The sequence below is a fragment of the Bacillus rossius genome, chromosome 2 (genome assembly GCF_032445375.1).
Source record: "Bacillus rossius redtenbacheri isolate Brsri chromosome 2, Brsri_v3, whole genome shotgun sequence".
In the NCBI taxonomy this organism is placed as follows: domain Eukaryota; kingdom Metazoa; phylum Arthropoda; class Insecta; order Phasmatodea; family Bacillidae; genus Bacillus; species Bacillus rossius.
In genome coordinates this window covers 126582141-126601814 of record NC_086331.1, presented here as the reverse complement: position 1 = coordinate 126601814, position 19674 = coordinate 126582141, and the positions used below count along the sequence as shown (strand labels likewise).

At 32.6% G+C, this 19674-nt stretch overlaps 2 protein-coding genes across 2 annotated transcripts in view; both read left to right on the top strand.

Moving 5' to 3' along the window:
* The window catches only part of LOC134529793 (uncharacterized), a 115835-nt gene extending 97645 nt beyond the window's left edge, over positions 1-18190 (top strand). Inside the window, exon 2 of the mRNA XM_063364245.1 lies at positions 2789-18190. The gene's annotated coding sequence lies outside the window, so the exon portion shown is untranslated. The remainder of the gene's footprint in view (positions 1-2788) is intronic.
* Positions 1-19674, top strand: part of LOC134528982 (poly [ADP-ribose] polymerase tankyrase-1-like) — a 114188-nt gene that overhangs the window by 67632 nt on the left and 26882 nt on the right. The gene's annotated exons all lie outside the window — the stretch shown is intronic.

Here is a 19674-nt window from a genome sequence, read left to right as displayed (position 1 = left end):
GTAATTAAATACAGCAATTCAGACTGATTCCAACTGGGCATGTCATTTTTGAAACGGTTAGGAACAAGAAAATTTTGCATACAAACTTATCAGATGTTTTATGTTACTTTTCAAGAAATACATACAATAAATTTGTACTTTTAATGCGTGTGTGTATGTGCATATGACTGTGTGTGTGCTGTGTGCACGTGCGTGCATAGCATTGCCTTTGTGTGTTACATTAAACAACTTTGCTTTAGTTAGACCAATTGCAGATATATATTTTTAGAAGTTAAGCAAAATTTCATGAAGAAATTTTTTTTCATGCAAATGAACTAAAAATTCATGTTTTTTTTCTTTAGTAGTGAATGAAACAGCGTGTATTGATTTAAAAATTACTAATCGTGATAACAAATTTTTAATCAGAAAACATTATCCCTATGATTAACCTAAATGCTATGTAACTTAAAATATGTCATATGCACTAAGTGTTTGGGTTTCTTAATCAATTATTATACAAAACACACTACAGAAAAATGAGTTTGGTTCTACATTCATCATGTTTTAAATTCTACAGTCACTTCACACACTAAACCACCAAGCACCTCAATGAAGTGGTTTGAATATCATATGGCTGTTGTCCAACATATACCTAACTGCTACCATGTTAGGTGAAAATATATATAAAAAAAAAAAGGGTTTTCACAGATGATTCATTTTTGTGAAAACTGCATAACATAGTTTACAAACACCATCACTAATTTGCACGGGGGTAGATCCGTGGGAGGAGGGTGATGGGTGGACTCTGGGAAGGGAAGGGGAGGGGGGGGGAATTAAGAAGCAACTCACTAAGGGAGAGCGCTTGTGCTTGCAAAAGCGTGACTGTGGCATGGGTTTGATAAATGTAAACGTCAAAAATATGTTTAGAGGAAAACTTTCTGTATATTTTGAAGTTTTCTGTTTATTGTGTCCATATATAGGCCAAAATACGGGCAGCATACAACATGCTAGCACCCTATCCAGGAATGACTTGTGTCGATTAAAACCCACCGGCAAAACTCTTGGGTAACGCGGGATCCTCTTTTGAGAAGCCTGCAGACTTGAGCCCTTGCAGCCTGGTGTTGACAGTGTGTGTTGCATTCCTTAAATTCATACTTTATAACATACTCTTTAAATCTACAGCTACACAATACGCATTGCATTCACACATCAGTGTTATCTTAGCGTGGAACACGTGTTCTGGGATAAAGTTAAATTTGAGGCAAAACACTGACAAACATGAAACAAGAAAAATGAACAAAATTCATGTTTGTTTGGTTTGTCTCTTTTTTCCTTCACATTTTATGTTTATTGTCAACAAAGTTTGTCTTCATATAATGTATGGACTCAGAAGTTTGGTCTAACTTACAACTACTCAGCATTTTTTATTTCGATTCCTTTACAATTGAATTAACACCTAGGTACATATTTGTAAGGGCCATGTCTGAAAATAAATTGAAAAATTTTAAATATAAATATTCAAGTTTAAAATATTACTGTTTCAACCTGTTTGTTTGCCATGAATTTACTGATGTTTTCCCGTACAGTGAAATATAACTGCCACTATCTAATGGTCACAACCAGGGGTAGAACAAACTTAACAATGGTAACATAGAGTGCTTGAAAACAATTAGAGAAATACAAGCTTATACAATATGGCATTGCATCTCTGATATTACAAAAATTGCTCGTAGGTTACAAATATGCTTATAGCTTATGGTTGGGTCCTGATGTTTTATAATAGCAAGATACTGCATTCAATTTTTTGTTGTTAGTAGGTATTATTAAGTGGAAGTGTTACTTTGTTCTTTAAATTATTATGGCCAAAAATTTCACATGCCAATAAATATGCACATAAATTTATATTACATGGTAACAGTGTGCAATTTTTTCAAATATTCTGAAAATCCACAGATTTGGCCTGTGGAAATGAGCGCAGAAAATAAAACTTATTGATGAAACTTTGTTAATCATACATCTTCCTAAGTTTTACCTCTTAACTTTCTTATGTAATATGTCTATTGTCTGTATAGAAATGAGACATAATTAAATAAGATATTTTCTGTTCATGTACCTATACTGTTTTGTTGCAACTAGTTATAACTACATTATGATATATAAAATATTTTTCTTAATTGAAGGACTTTTTTGTTACATATTTTGATATTTATAGTTTAATGTGACAGCAAATAAATTTTTTAAGTTGTGAAAGATTGCAACTGGAGGTACGGTATTAATATTTAATAATTTGTGAGTTTGATAACTTCAACCTAGTAGGAAATCCTGCTATTTCTAGCACACATTTTAAAGTAACATTTGATTTTCTTTCTCAGTTACTTGAAAGATGTAGCAAGGTGGCTATGGTTGTCGAAATAAATAACCTATATTCAATTTTGTTAACACTTATAGGAGTCATTAAAATTTTTACTTTTAGGAACATATTTTTAAGTACATATGTGTAGAGATGACATCTTTGAAAGTTGCTTCAAAATTATGTAATAAACTCAATATATGTAAATATAACAAGTTCCCGAGCAACATTTTATAATTTTGATGCCTAGCAAAGAGAACCCATGTTTAGTTATGTTAGTATTTATTCACATTTTTAATTTTAGATTTATTTTTAACATCATTTTAATAGTGTCTTGACATTTAGAGTTTACTTAATTCTCTTCAATATTTAAAAAAAAATAGTAAATGTTTTTATGTATATTTCATCTACTGTTTTCAACGTTAACATTTTTCTTTGATTTCACTTTTATTGTTTCAGTTGAGCTGCTGTCCGCAGACCTCGTGTCTACGCCATGTGTCTCTCAGCCTGTGGTCGCTCTGCAGACTGCCGTTGGAATTCTTGTGATTCCTATGCTCTGGAACTGTATTACAACCTGCACATTATGATACATTTGCATCATGAAACACATAACAAGCATCTGCATATGTTACATTTTATGTTAAGAACAATTTAACATTTTAAACTGCAAACATTCCCAATAAGTGTGTGTATGTTATGATAATGGAGTTATAATTTTTATAAAACCAAGATTGTAGTGAATAATTTTTATCACTCTATGAAAGGAAAGGTAGTTATGTATGTTGTATTATGTTGTTGACATTTAGGCATGAGTTGCAAGAATAGCTTGTTACTAATGAGATCAAACTAAAAAACAAAAGTTGTTAGTAAATAATATTTCAGTGTAGTGAAGTAGACGTTATGGCACTTGGGTTTTGTAACATTTTACAGACTTTATTTAACGTGCTTTAAAAAGCATCACATATCTAGACTGTTGTCCCAAAGAATTAAATATCTTTTCTTTTACATAGAAATATTCTTAAATGATGGATGTTGTATATAGCATTAAAACATCAACATGTAAACTTGTTCCTGTCGTGATCAAAAACTTCCATGGCCAGTCACCATATATTTCTGGGCTTCTGGGTTGAGGCACATCTATAGAGCATTATTTGTAGTTGGGTCGTGCAGAAAAACATTTTTGGAAGCCTCATTAAAATATTTTTTCAGCTCGTAGCTTTCTGCCGCATGCCAAAATTAATATTGACGAGAGCCGAGTGACTTGCATCCATCCACCAATGGCGTGAAAACTATAAAATCGTAGACTTGGCTAATTTTCATAAGGCATTATCATATGTAACTACTATGCTTAGCTCGCTCCCAACTTAATTACGCATAGGTGCACCAAACGTCATCATTCATAGTAACGAGCAATAAATTTTTTCAAAGACGGTATTCAATGGTGTGTAGAACATCACAAGTTTGCAGTGCGTCAGCTCTGTCCGTGACAATGGCATTGACCGGACGTGGGGAAATGTGTGCAGTTGAGCCTCGACCTGGGAGTTGAGAAACATGTGTTGTTCCTGTGCGAGGCAGGGTCAGCATGGAGAGCAGGAGACTGTAGCCGTGTAGCCGTGCCGAGGCGCCTACAAGACAACGAGCCCGATCGGTGACGAAGACAACATCCCAGTGCGGAAGCCAGCACCTGAAAAATTCTCAACCTGTTTGGAGCCTGGAGTTTAACTGGAGACCTCAACGATGGGAAGTGACAATAGTCACACTGAAAACTTATTTTTATGTTACACACTTATTCCTCGGCTAAAACCGGAAATTATAGTTGTGACTTTGGACTCAGGCTGGTATTCACTGTCATGTAGCTGAAAATTTTACCAAACTGTAACACAGATGTGATTGGTAAATTAAAAACATGGGTGTTAACATTATGTAATGCGAGTAAAAATGTTTCTCGACAAAAATAATTACATTCTAATTTAAGTTGCACCATGGCAGTGCTTATTGAATTTAAGTATTAAATATGTAAAATCATTTAACACACTGGTATTATCAACAAAATTTACATAATTGCATATTTTCATTGACTCCTAAATAGTGATAGTAACATTATCAACAGTTTTGAATGCCGTGTCAGGTTCCTTGTGGTTAAAAAAAAAAATTGTTTTATTGGTATAGACAGTTTATCAAAATTGTTGTTTAAAAAGTATTTTCAAGGTGCATGCTATCAAAGCCAAAAAAATTACATAAAAGTGTTTACTACAATTTTAAAATATTTAAGCGAGTCTTTTCCTAATTTCTAAAATTTTTTGAGTGAAATTCATTGTTGCAGCTTCTGGGGTTTGAAATTTTTAAGCTAACAATATTTTAGATGAGTTTACAACATACCTCGAGAAGAGTAGAGTTCAGAGCCCAGGGAAACACGTGCAAATTGTTCTGCGTGCACTGAAACACGCCACATACAAACAGGAGCTCTTACTACACGGTGTCATGCAGATGGAGATACCAGTGACCGTACAGGGGCAGCCGGCAGAAGGGTGGGCGTCAGCAGCTGACGGGGCTGTCACCAGTGGGAGCCCCAGTGCCGGATCACAGCGACTGAACACCATCAGGACCACGGGAGGGACTGCGGAGGAGCTGGTACGCACTCAGCCGACCTGGAGTTCAAACAGGGATGGCACCCAGAAGACTGCAAGCAGGGCTACAACTGGGTGGAGGGGGGGGGGGGGGGCATACACCCCGGGCGCAAAGCTGTGGGGGCGCCGAAATCGCTTGCATTGTAATTCCTACTACAACTGGTAACTGGTAAAAAGTTTTTTAACTTGCATGCCAGGAATGTCTAATCTGATTTACAATATAACGTCTCAACACATTGAATGAACAAGTCTAGTGATTATACGGACTACTTTATGGACATAGTGGGTTCATGCATGGAAGGTACAGTTGCACAGAAACTGTTACATATAGGTATGGAAAATGCTTAAATAGCACCATGTTTCCGTGGCTTTATTGGTGTGGTATGTGCAAAAAAAATAGGGCACATGAATCCATTCATGCCCCGGGTGCCAGAGACCCTAGTTGCGGCCCTGGCTGCAAGACTGCGTGTGGCAATCTTAAAGGGGGAAGTGTCGTATAGGACGTATGGTGTGGAGAGGGTGGCAGGCCTGCCGTTGAAGCTGTGTCAAGATGGCGGCTTGTAGGTCACTCGAGCGTGTGTGTTGTGATCGGTTTTGGGAGTGGTAAGACAGGAGGTTAGCGAGCGGGGGAAGTAGTAACAGCAGGCTGGAAGTTGTGTAGGGACGATACAATACTCTCTTTTATTGTTCAGATGAATCTGTAGTTGAAATTTCTGCTGCCAGTGGAAATATATCCTTTTTACTTTTCAGAAGTAATGAGTTTGAAAGCAATTTCAATAATTTGTGGCAGAAATCATTGTATCATGAACACTTATAGGCTGATTCACTTATGTTAATAGAAGTCAAAAATCAAAATAATTTGTGTTGTTATTTTCCAAATAAATAACCTTATTTTACGAAGCAAAATCATAATTTTAAATAGAAAAATTATCTCCGAACTATCACTACCTGCACCACACCCAGCTAGCTCCGTTATGTTGTTACGCTCGGCTCATGACGTGTTTACTTGCTCAATGTTGCCAAATATTTGATTTTTGAGTCTGATCATAGCCAAAATTAACTGCAGTATCAGTCATGGTTATAGTATAGTATCTATAAAAAAAAATCTTTGTAGTTTTTATACTGGAAGTCATCACACACACATCACTAACAGAAAATAAAAATAGAAGCTTCAGAAGTTGTGCTTCATCCAGATGGATCAGGATAAAATTTTTAACGCATTATTTACTCATATGGCTTCACTTAAAATTTTTTGCTTTTGTTGCATGCCACGGGAGGGCTATATAACCTAACATCATCTATCATTATAGATGTGACTGAACTTTATTTCACTAAAATGGTAAAAAATTAATGATTACCAAACCTTGCCAAAAACATGTTACACTTCACTCCAAGACCAAGTAAAGTTGAAACCTTCGGTTAACATAAGCCACGCGTGTGTTTCATTCCCACTATCTGTTCGGGCTACTTGTAGTGATAAAAAAAATTAATTATTGTTGATAATATGTTCCTTGGAAATGTTTTCAAATTATTATAGCATATTTAATCATACATGTATGTTTTCACATATGAACAATTAATGGAATTACAGTAAAACTTTAATTAACCATCACTTCTTTAACTGTCAGTTTCTGTTATCTTTCATCGTCTAAAATAATGTGTATCAACAAACCAACAGACATTTTTCCATACATTTCTACTCTTATATGTTATTTAAGTTTAAATTAATCATTTTGTAAAATTAATTACAACATGACAGTTAATAAAATTTTTACCATATTACTAAAAAATATCATTATCAGATAAACCTAAAAATTGATGCAAAAGGTTTTGATACCAACAAACCTATTTTTGGTACAGTTTCATTTTGTACACCAATAAATGTTTTTTGCACACATTGTTTCACAGATGTAGGATTTTATTTAACACACCTGGATGCCATAATTTTTACAGCACAGTCCCAAGCCATTTTATTTCTAACTGATTCTCTTAATGCTCGTTATGAAAGATATTTGATTCTATTGTCTTCTAATTTTTTGACGTGATAATGTCTTACAAATCGATGAACGCCGGCTGCACGCACGAAAAAGTGTCACGTTCCGCCTGAGCCGAGCGTGCAAGAACCGGCCTACCACCGTGCGAGAAAATCTTCTATAATATCAAACAGGTTAAGGTGGGCTTTTTAACTAATTGTTTGTAATTATATTTAAACAAATTATTTATATTAAATTTGCAAAAACTGTAAATAATATTTGAAAATTAAAAAGTAAGTAATTTTTCATCAATGTTTTCTTATGACGTTATCACGTGAAATTATCGTCCGTAAACCAACTTTACAGACAACCCTCTTTTTTTTCATACAACTGTGCACTCTTCGTGAACTGGCCGGGTGACAACGGAGACAATATATGTACACTAAAGAAGACTCAATATATATTATCTTGAAACACTGCAGAACTACAGTCTTTTGACCCTTTTTTCACAATTGGCAGTCTGGCCTCAAAAATTTTAATTTTTACATGTAACTTTTCTTCTATGGCTAATTTATCTTAAGAAATTTTGTTATTTTCCTGAGAAATTATACCAAATTTAGTTTTATAAACGCTATCAACAAATTATGGTGAAATCATTTCATTATATGAGGCAATGAAATCCTTCAAAGTTTTTCTAATTTAAAATCATGAAAAATCAATTGAAATCTAAAGATATTAACCATCACTTTAAATTACATGTTTAGTACAATCTTATTCTTCCATTTGCCATTAATGTCCGTATTTTTCATAGAAACCTAGCCAAAAAGGAAAGATATTAGCAGAAAGATACTAAGAGTTGTGATTATCGTTTCTTTTTTACCACTTTACGGCAGCATACATGAATAGATTGGGCTGTTGCTAGGAAATTAACTGCACTGCCTTCGTGGAGCAACCATTGTAAACTTATTAGGAGCATGACATCACTTTCAAGGGGAACAGGCGTATTTTACGACGTTTGTGTCGCAGCCAAGGATATTCGTTCTCGGTGGTGGACAAAGGAATTTTTTTTTTGTGGAGTGTGGGGGGGTATTAAAAAATAATTGGCTAAAAAAATTCAAATTTAACACATGTATTCATAAAAACTCACATACAATTGACACTAACTCACGGACACATGGGCCTACAGGGGTAGCCGAAGGCTAGTGGCTTCTCACACAGGAACTTACCGTCTTCACTGATATTACACAAATGTTTTTATAACTTCTGGGGGATGGGGGGGGGGATATTTCATCCCCTCTTCCTCCCTCCTCCTCCTGTGTCCTCTAGTGTTCGTTGTTATATCTCTAGTTTTTGCCACGCTTGAGTCTGTGTGCTTTGTTTATTTATATTGACACAACATTTCAGTAGATTTAAAATGAAAGCAAATTCTCGTCTCGTGCATAGGTACAAAGGTCTGCTTTTAACTTGCAAACTATACTCAAACTCTTCTTTGGGTGAGTGGAGACTTTTCAAACAAGTGGTGTTGTGAAGATTTTGGTTTGGAGGAGCCAAATCTTGTTTGAAGACATACATTTTATGCTACATGCACAGGCAGGTGCACTTTAGTTTGTGCGTGTGCACACACACGTACTAAAACAAACAGGGTTTGCAGGATTTTCCCAATATGGTACCTTCACACGAACATACTCACACATACACAAATAAATGTTTTGCATAATGTTTACCAATATGATATAGTATTACAGTATCAATCTTTAGAATAATAATAAAAATGCTTTTTAATGTGTTCTACAACAGACCTATTTGTTGCAAAAGCATCATGAAAATGAAAAAAAGTATTGAACTAAAAACATTATTTAATAAATATATATTATTATATAAACACTACTGTTTTAAAACATTTCTTCTGACTTCTGTAAATAGCATTTATAAAAACTGTTTTAAGTTTTGATGGAAACTGGTGAGAGTCATGTCAGCTAGATGTCTGTCGCTATGAATCAGAGTCCAACAAGACCCAAAAGACAATGCAAACCATTGCAATATTGACATTGGGGGGGAGGGGGAAGCATTTTTAAGCCATGCAAAACCCAGATACACAACATCACAAAAGACTGGTACACCACTTGAGAAACTTGCAAGTTACTGCATTTCACGTCACATGTTAACATTAGCAAATTCTCTATTTACTACACTAGTGTAATATATAAAAAGGAATTATGTGAAAGGCAAGTAGGAAGTAGTTAACTTAACAATATTCATAGAGGTGAAAAGAGATGCATATGAATGAAGTTTCAAAACTGAGAGCTCTTATTTATGTAAGAATGAAAATCTTTAAATGATATTTATTTTTTTACTACAAGTATTTCAATTAGTGTGGACTTAAAATTGTAACACCTGGATGAATTTTATAGTTAATAATGTTTATGTTGCTCATTGTTTTTACTCAAAAACAGAATATTTGTTCACGTGACATTTTATGGAACAACTTAAATTTGTATCAATATGTTTTTGAATATTTCTGCCCATAATCATGTGTGTAATTACATAGAGGTTATTATTTAAAGTGAAGTATACGTAAAAATATTTACGTTCTTTTTTTAGCGATATGCCAAATGATAATGAAAATGTCAGATGACAACTTTAATATTAAAACTATTTTTAATTTTTTAACACACTTTGTAGGTTTTATTTTAATTTATTTTAAGAAACATTATGTAAGACTGTTTTTTATCATAATTGTACCTCAGCATCATATTACTTCAGCATCATAGACTTTGATTCAAATAACAATAAAATCCCTACAAATAATGCTTTAATTTTTTTGTAACACATGCATTACAAGAACTAGTTATCAAATGAAAGATTGTAAAAATTTGGAAAATTTGTTATAAAATCTAGAAAAACCATGGTCTTTATTATTACTCATAAAGTTCCCGTGCTGAGTGGCTAAGAATACCTGTATTTTTATAGAGTATGGGTGTGATGTGTTTTATTTAATACATAGAACAATGTAAATGTGTTAATTTTCCCTTGGTACTCATCGGCTTAACAGATATGTTGTACATTTATCTGTAAGCTCCTGAACTTAGTTTAATATCAAACTTATTTGTATTTAAAACTGAAAGTGCAAATGCCATTCTTAGTAACGTGAAGTGACAACAATGAATTTCACTCAGTAAATTTTGGCATCAAGAAAATATACAGTAAAAATCATCTGGCCTATGACAGTGTTACATTTTAGTTGCTGGCATAAAAATTGAAAATGAATTTCAAAATAACACATTTGCAAACCGTTTACACCAGAAAAATTGATTGATTTTTCTCTGCAAAGAACTATTTATATTGTTTTCTCATCTGAGGTGTGCTTTTTATAAACTTTCTTATTGCTCCATGTACAATATTATATTTTCACACTGCAAAGTTTTGTACCGGTATGCACTCAGCCCAGAGTCAAGATATCTGTGCATGTGCATATTCACATATTCAGGATAACTGCATCTGCTAGTGGCTTGCAGTTGTTAGGAGCATCACAATCTCCAAAAGTTTACAATATTCAGGCTAAGATAGTGTCATTTTTGTTTGTTCTAATAAATGCCTTTACATGTTTTTTTAGGTGTATTCAATAGCTTGTGGGAAATTATTTTGGGGGTATAATTTTTCATCTCATATTATAAAATGTGAACACCCATGTTTTGAATTCACAAGCTGCTGGTTTGCAAAGGGAAGAGTTGGAAGTTAACAATTTATCTGACGTGTCTGCGCATGCGTCAATGTCCATTTGCATGTAATTGCAGCTGCTCTTACTTTTGATTTACGTATCTGTTTATTTGATTTATATCTTTATCTATGTCAGTGTATTGTGTGCCCTACTTATTTTGAAAAAAATTATATCATTTCATTTTATTGGAAAACTCATGCTGGTAAAATTTTGTAAACTTATAACAGTTAACTAGTGTGAGTCTGAGTACTGTACAGTGAAAGCAAAGTTAAATTCCAAGTTTAATTCTTGCTTTCTTCCAGTCTGAAAACTGAAATTCACATTTATAAGTAAAGGTTCCTCAGTGCATTGATAGCTAAGGTGTCATGTTACGCTTATATGGCAAGGGTCATGGGATTGATCCCAAATCTTGGTATGACTCAAATTTATGTGGATAATGTCAGTGCCCTTTTACTTTGTAGCCCATACTTAACTTGGAGGAACATCACCCTAAACTCTGTGCATAGCTTTGTGATGAATAGCCCTAGAAAAAATATTCAAGTCAAGTGCAATGTGACCAAACAGAAATTTTTCGTACATTTTCTTCCCCTGAACTTAAAATCCAACTAAAATTTATATAAATAAATCTAACTGAGAACTGAACTAATGATTTCCAATTCTTCACGTAAATGAGTTTTCAACTAGAGATCTCGGTGGCAGAATATTGGTTTTAATGGACTTTTTTTCTTTTCGGTCATTAAATTTAGTTGTTTTTTCACAGTTATTGTCACAATTATGGTGTTTTTCTGAGATATAACCTACCTTCTTGCAGTAAGTATAATCTTAAAACACAAATTCATTCCAACAGAAGAATAAAAAGTAATTCATTTCATATCACAAACTGAGTTAACACAAGAGGTAAAAAAATTCTCATATAACGATTTGTATGTTTGTTCATAACAACTACTGGCAAACATAGGCAGGAGTTTGTGTTTCAGTTCATGTATCAAATAAAAATGCAGAATTCTTATACTTTAATAATTCTTAATATCTTAATTTCCATGCACTCATTTTTACTGTGGTTGCACTATTATTTACTTAGCCATTTTCATTTTTGTTCTGTTTTGTTTTAAGTTTTCAAGACAGATGGAACTAAAAACTCAACTGAACTTAAAATGTGTGTATTCAGTTTTGAGTTCTTTTTCAGTTTTTAGATTGGAGGTAAGCAAGTCTTTACAATGTGTAGAAGACCATCCATTGTTCATATATAGAAACTATGCTTTTGTAAGACTATTAAAAATGCATTTATGTTAATTTTTAAATATTTTTGTGTGTATATTTAATTTGCTAGCTTCATTTGTGTTCACAAACTTTTTAAAACTCTATCATTGGTCATTGTTGGTATCATGTATATAAGGGTGGACAAGATAATCATACCTCTGTTGAACAAACTCAATTTATCTACTGTTATTACGTACTTTCAATTTGAAACACTGGATTCATTTTGTGAAAAATTTTAACAATTTTGTTACGGCGATAAGATTTTATCCTAATGTATGGGTGCCTTGAACTTTCATTTCACAAATTGTATTTAACCTCTAACATAAATAAAACAATTTTGGTGTGGACTTTGTAAAAATATTTGATTTTTTTTTAATACCTATTAGATAACTTAAATTTTGCTTCTTAATTGTTTATTTTATCCATTTTTGTATATCTTATCTTTTATGATTAAAAAAAATTATAAAGAAAGTATATTTGATGCTGTGAAATTTTCTTTGTTTATATACTACATCTCTACTATTATTATGTTTGTATTTGTGGCTGTATTTTCTAGAATTTTCTTTTCTTACAATTTTGTTTCATTTCATTTTACTGTCACTATTTTTTCTTTTAAAATTTTTCAATCATTTGAATGTTATGAATAGCAAATAAATGCAATATGTAACCTACTTAACTATTGTAATAAGTAATACCTGTTGAGGAATGTACTATTTACATAGTGGCATTTCATTTCAACCATTTGTATTGGTATTTCTTCCAAATATTTGTGTGCATTGGTTATGAATTTAGAGTTTGAGAATGATTTTTGATGGCAGTAATTATAACTCCCAATTATTCTTAATTTAACATTAGATGTGTTAAAAATTTCAGGGATTATATAACATTATTAGTTTTAAGTATATCAAACATAAATTTAACTGCTGTTTTACCTTAAACTACTGGTGGAAATAGTGTCTCTTTACTTAACTAGGTACACTACTTACTTATTTGCAACTAAAATTTTATATTTCCTTTCATTCACAAAATGAAATATTAATATACCTACTAAGTTTGTGTTTATCTTCGTGTTTACAGTATTTTTTTTATATTTTATTTTTTAAATTATAACTTGTAAAGGTCAAGTAAATGTGAATGTTGCCACAATTAAGTGGGTTTCTGTGGGAAGGCAGTCGAATCTTTCGATTGTCAGCTCTATTCCATTGTTGTGGATCCTGGGGTACTATTTTTCAATGTTCAGTCGTACAAGTGGTATTATCTCGACCATAACACAGTTTTGGTATGCTGGAACCATGTGAGATGCATTGTGTGCGACTAAAGCGTTCATAAAGGAAGTTGAATAGTCCGCACACTTCGGGTTGGCCATCTCGCGTACGAAATTGAGAGAAACGATGTTGAATAAGGGAGATATTTAAAATAAATAGGTAGAAATAACATAAATACATTCTAGAGTCATTCAAAACTGACAATTACTTAAACTATTCTTCTTGAATATTAATTCTGCTAGGAATGTTATTTACTTCCTGAGAACAATAATATGTGATTTGCAAGTATAACCCTATCTTGTTTATTGTATTTATGTTCTTATGGCCTAAAAAATCCTGTTCTGTAATGAACAAGTTATTTTTAGCTAATAACCAGCATCATCGCTCACACAATTTCAGGGTATTTCTGATATTTTAAGATTGTAAGAAAAGTATGTGTTAAATTCCAAACATTTTTACTAAAGAAATAGATACAATAAATTTTCAGGTGCATAAAAGATTTGATTCATAACAAAATTGTTTTAGAATGATACTATAGAAAGTGGTTGTGCGTAAGCCTTTTTAATTTTTCGCATAGATTATCTGATTTTATTTCCCATTTTAGTATGTTCGAGGATAGATTTTACCTTGACAAAATCTCACATACTTTTCATTTCATGAGATAGTCTATTTAAAAAAAAATAAGAAACATCTATTTCATTTTAATTAAGATTATGCTAACATATTTTCATTTTCATTTTTTTGGTTAATAGCTATGCTTAAAATAATTAAATAATTTCACCATATTACAGTCACCTAGGTACTTCATTTTAAGATTTAAAAAAAAAATCAACATTTCAGTGTCTGGCATCATTTTGTTTGCTATAAAAATATCAGGTAACATATTTGCATGGTGGTAACAAATCACAACTCTACATATGGGTGCAAGACTTTAAGCCCGTTGCAATGTTAGTTTCCATTTGAAGTAGAAGGCTACACAGTGAGTTTTAAGAATATTTCCGGAAAGATTTCCAATTGTTCAATTTAACACAGCCAACTATGCAAACACACTATTGCCCAAATACTTTTGATTTTATTGTGTACTATTAAAAAATAATATTGTTTTTATTTTTTATTGCTTGTATGAAGCATTAGTTTAATTATTAGTACCTGTGCACATAAAATATGGCCTACTGGAATAACGAAATGTTGTTTAAAATCTCGTATATTTGAATCATATTTTATTTCGCAGAATGCCACCTTGTTATTAACATAATTTTCGCAGCAAGAGTGAAAAATTTTGAGAATGCTAGAGAGTTGGTGGCCAAAGATTTACCATTAAAATTACCTTCCAAATGATGTGGTATCATCTAAATACGATTTTTTTTGTTCGGGGTATTTTCTTTTCTGTTTATTTTCGTCGTCTTTTTATTTTTTTATTTTTTTTATGTGTAAATGATAGGTCTTCACCTTTATAACGACAATCAAGTCACTCCTGAGCCACTGACTTTTTAACTCTTTCAGACAATCCTTCATTTTATATCTTATAAAATTTTTTGAGTATATTTTTAATTTTAAGAAGAGATAATTTAAATTTAGCCAGTATCAAACATAAATGAAATATTTACATAGATTTTCTGCTTTTAAAATAAAAAAAATCATTAAAATTTATTTAATTGCTTATAATAAGTTATTGTAAATGATATGTATTGTAAATAATATTTTAAGTGTAGGTGGATTTGTTGTGTATTGTAATGAAAATTGTTATATCCTATAAGAACATATAGTTATGTGTTTAGGTCCCTTAGTAAAAAGACATCAAAAAATATACCTAGTAATCCGACTATGTAATTAAAATTAATCTTTGTTGCACACTGAGAACCAAGTTCATTTCCACTCAAAGAGAATGGTGGACAGTGCTACATAAGTAACAGATTACAGGCTCTTTGGGGGAAAAAACCCTTCTGTATATTTTTACCAACCATTTCAATCATTATCATTACTTATTTGAATGCAGTGTGCTTGTTGAGAAGCATGTTTAAACATCACTGGCAGTGCCATTATTCCTTCATGAGTTGTCAATAGCTAGCATTACAGTAAAGGAAAAAACTTTCAAAACTGTATCCTGTAACATTTGTTTTCGTGCCATCTTTTAGAGAGGCTGCTTCACCATTCAGATAACGATGTAATATATGTATTTAAAACAGTTTCCATATGTAGCCAATGAACAGTTTTATAATTACTTGATGAGACTGTTAACTTTAATTTTAAGCTTCATTTGAATTCTCTGTGAATGTACATTAAATTATGCATGTTATATTTTACACAAAGAGTAAAAAAAAATATGTATTTTAATTGTACAGTGTAATATTTTCATAACATTTAACATTGTTTCAGAATCTTACAGATCATTATTATAATACTATTAACGTACATATTCTAAACTGGAATCCAGTTAATATTGTTAAGAAATTTTGAAAATTATTATTTGAACATTTTCATGCAGCTGTATCTGTACATCCAGAACTGTATACTGTGAGTAATTAATGTATTTTAATAACTTGTTTTATATATTTGTGAATAAGTAAAACAATTTAATCAAAACAATATCTAGTAATAATTATTATTTGATATTTTCCAGAAGCAATTTGTACAGAAGTTACACATCATAAAAAACTTTCTGAATCTGACTTTTCCTTAAATGTGTAAAACATGAAACACTTGTTATAATCCAGTAAATTTAGGGTTTGTTAAGCAACTAATTCATAATAAGCTGTTTATGTCAAGTAAAACAAAACTTAAATTTCTTCAATTTCTTGTGTCAGCTTCTATCCAAAAATGTGAATGATAGATTATTGCTAAGCACTTTTTGCCTTGTTCAATGTTTTTACCCATATCAAAGTCAAAAAATTAATATTTTTTACTTCTGAAAAATCCTGTGTACTCTACATAAATCCTGTTTTGATGTATTCCTAGGTTTATCCCAATGAAAAAATTATAAATCAGCTGTAGGTATATTATTTATTTTTAATCAAATTACCAAAATTTTTCTTGTTCTTCACCTGTTTGCCTCATAACTTTGAAACCATTGATTAATCGTAGAAGTGATCTGAATGTTTCTTGTAGTCCAGGTGGTGATTATTATTATTTTTAAAGAAACTTTTGAAAATATCTGAAAAATGGCTGAGAGATGTTTATAAAAAGATTGTGATAAAAAAGAAAACTAAAACAAATGTTTTAGCTTATTTATTACAAGGCATGATGCAATATTACAGTAATACTTGTATCAATAAAAATAAAAACAAAAATATAAGTATGCCACTCATTTGACATCATAATCATTAACAACATTGTCTTCAAATCCACTGGTAGGAGCTGAATTAGTACGTCTCTCATAAGAAAGAGGTACAAAACCTAGAACAATCAGGGTGTCTACAGGTCCCGAAAGTCCCGAAAGTCACGAAATTGAGGGATTGGTCACGAAAGTCACAAAAAAGTCGGGAAATTAATGTAAAAAGTGTAAAAAGTCACGAAATTTTAATAAAACTGACTTTTTTAAAAAATTGTTTTTGTTTATGTCTCGTAAGGACAGACAAATTTAATGTACAGGTCTACCAACTATACATTGTATTTGTAGTAGCATTTATGTGGGGTAATACCGTTGGGTAATACTCAGAAAGTGACTTTTTGCTGTTGGTTAACATGAACAATTTCAATTGGCTCTTGGACTTTCTTGGCTGTTCCACTTAGTGCGCTGGTCTTTGCTGTTACAAGATGGCATAGTACACGGCTGTTCATCCGTGTGGGAAATATTAAACACATAATTGATCATCTCCGTGTACTAGAAAGCTGTATTTTTAACTGTGATACTAAAATACTTTTAACGAGCGAAGTTAGGTTTTTCGTTTGTAAAGTAAGCCAGAACTAAGCGTGTACAACTATTCGAAACAGCATATGCACAAACAAAGCAGTTTTCCGTTCGTGTTAATAAACTTCAGTGATGTGCCAGTGCGGTATTTGGCTTTATGACTAAACTTGAGACATATCACAAAAACAATCTGTGTATTTTAGTGCTGTAGGTGTTACAAATCAAATCACGACGAATAATTTATTATGAAAGGATGTACATACGACGTTATGATTAACACATTTGGCCTCTGCTTTATTATTATTGTTGCTGGCAGAAATTACAATCTGGCTAGGTAAGTTACGTTTGTTGACATTATTAACGTTTATTTATTCTTTATTATGGTAATTATTTATGCGAAAGTGGAAGCAAGCGTTTAAACTCCGTGAGTTTTAAATTTGTAAACAAACATATTTTTTTATTTAACGAAACGTGACGTGACCATACATCAACCAATGACATAATTTTCAGAGTTATACCCCTTTTATTTCAGTTTTGCACATAAAATTTCCCTTGTATTTCACAAATGAATATTTAGTGATATTTCAGTATTTATAATTATGTATAGGCCTATATGCATGTGTGTGTGCTACGAAAATATATTTTCTCTCTTTCATCATACACATTTAGGATAATTAAATCTATTTTATTAAGACATTTTCTATAATATAAACACAAGTAAATTCCCGCCAAATTAGCATTAATCAAGCATTAGTATTGAAAATGTCTTGCAGATTGTGTGTATTATGAAATGTCTCGTGGGTGTTTCTGTGTGTAGTGGATAAATTGTGATTATAAAAATGCCAGGTAAATGTAGTTTTCGAGACAGCTGGTATGAACTGCCATATGCAGGCACCTGGAAGTTGTGGCTGAGACGTGATGAAACTGATACGAATAGAGCATTTTGCTGCATCTGCAGAACAAACTTAGATATTGGTCATGGAGGTGTCAACTCGGCTAAGACACATGAAAAGGGTAAACGTCATCTTCAGTTAGTGAATGACTTGAGTTCAGGCAAACAATCCCTAATAACTAGTAGGGATAAGCTTAAGTCAAATGTTTGTAGTGATGTGACAGATACTAGGCCTAAACCTTCATGTTGTGGGATTGATGCATCTGATTCAAATGTAATTCAAAAGTGCACAAACACGAAATCCAGCCTAGTGATTCTGTTTCAGCAAATAGGCCTACACATGAAGCGAACCCAGTTGAAATTATAATTGCAGGCTCCTCTAGTAGTGATACAACAGGCCCCAAATTTGCTAGTAACATTCGAAGGTACATGCTAAGAGATGAAGTGACCACAGCAGAAATTATTTGGGCACTAAACAAAGTTGTGTGCCACAATTCTGCTAGAAGTGCTGGTACTACAAGTGATTTATTTAGTGTGATGTTTCCCGACAGTGCAATTGCACAGAAATTTAAGATGCACAAAGACAAGTTGTCTTATGTTATAACATATGGTCTAGGTCCATTTTTTCACGAAAGTTTAGCTGAGGATGTCAAATCTTGCCCATTTTTTGCTGTCTCCTTTGACGAGAGTCTGAACACTGTAGCACAGAAAGGCCTGATGGATATTGTAGTACGCTTCTGGGAGGCCAATAGTAGCGACATATTCACACGTTATTTAACATCAGTGTTTTTAGGTAAATCAACAGCAGAAGATCTTATTTCAGCTTTTGTTACGGGAATTACAAATTTGAAATTGTCCCTGCAGAACATTATTCAGATTTCTCTGGATGGACCAAATGTCAACTTAAAGTTTCTCAGAGATTTGCAGGAGAGGTTTTTTCAAAGTGAAGATGGTGGAAGTCAGATTTTTGATGTCGGAACCTGCTCCTTACACATTGTACAAGGAGTGTACAAGACAGCTCACAAAGAGGTGGGCTGGAAAATTCACGAGTTCCTCAGAGAGATCTACTACTTGTTCAAAAACTTTCCATCTCGACGGGCAGAGTACACTCATATTACTACTTCTTCCGTCTTTCCGCTGAAATTTTGTCAAATTCGGTGGGTTGAAAATTCAGTTGTTTTAAAGAGGGCAATTGAAATATTACCATTCCTCAGGAAATATGTCTCTACTGTTGAGAAACATCCTCCAAACACACAAAATTTCACAAAAGTGAAATCTGCTTTGACTGATTCGTGTTTGTTGGCTAAAATGGATTTTTTGTTGTCTGTTGCTTTGCAGTTGGAACATTATCTGACCACATTTCAGTCCAACATTCCACTGCTACCATTTTTATATGAAGACCTGTACTCATTGCTAAATGAAAATTTCTGAAGAAATCACTTCTTTCTGACAACCGTAGTGGAACCAAACTGATTGCCATTGACCCAAGGGACCAGGCCAATGTAAAGCCTATAGAGCATATTGATGTAGGATTTGGTGCAGAATCTGCTTTAAAACAGTTGAAGGAAATTAAGTCAGTTAAGTTCAAAAATGAATGTAAGAAATTTTTGCAACATTTGTTTGGAAAATTATGTACGAAGTGTCCATTGAAGTTAAATAATTGTTAAAGGAGCATCTTGCTTATCTCCAACTGTACTGACTAGTGAGCATTTGAGAAGTGTAAGGATAAATGTTGCTTTGGAAGCATTTGTAGATAAACAACA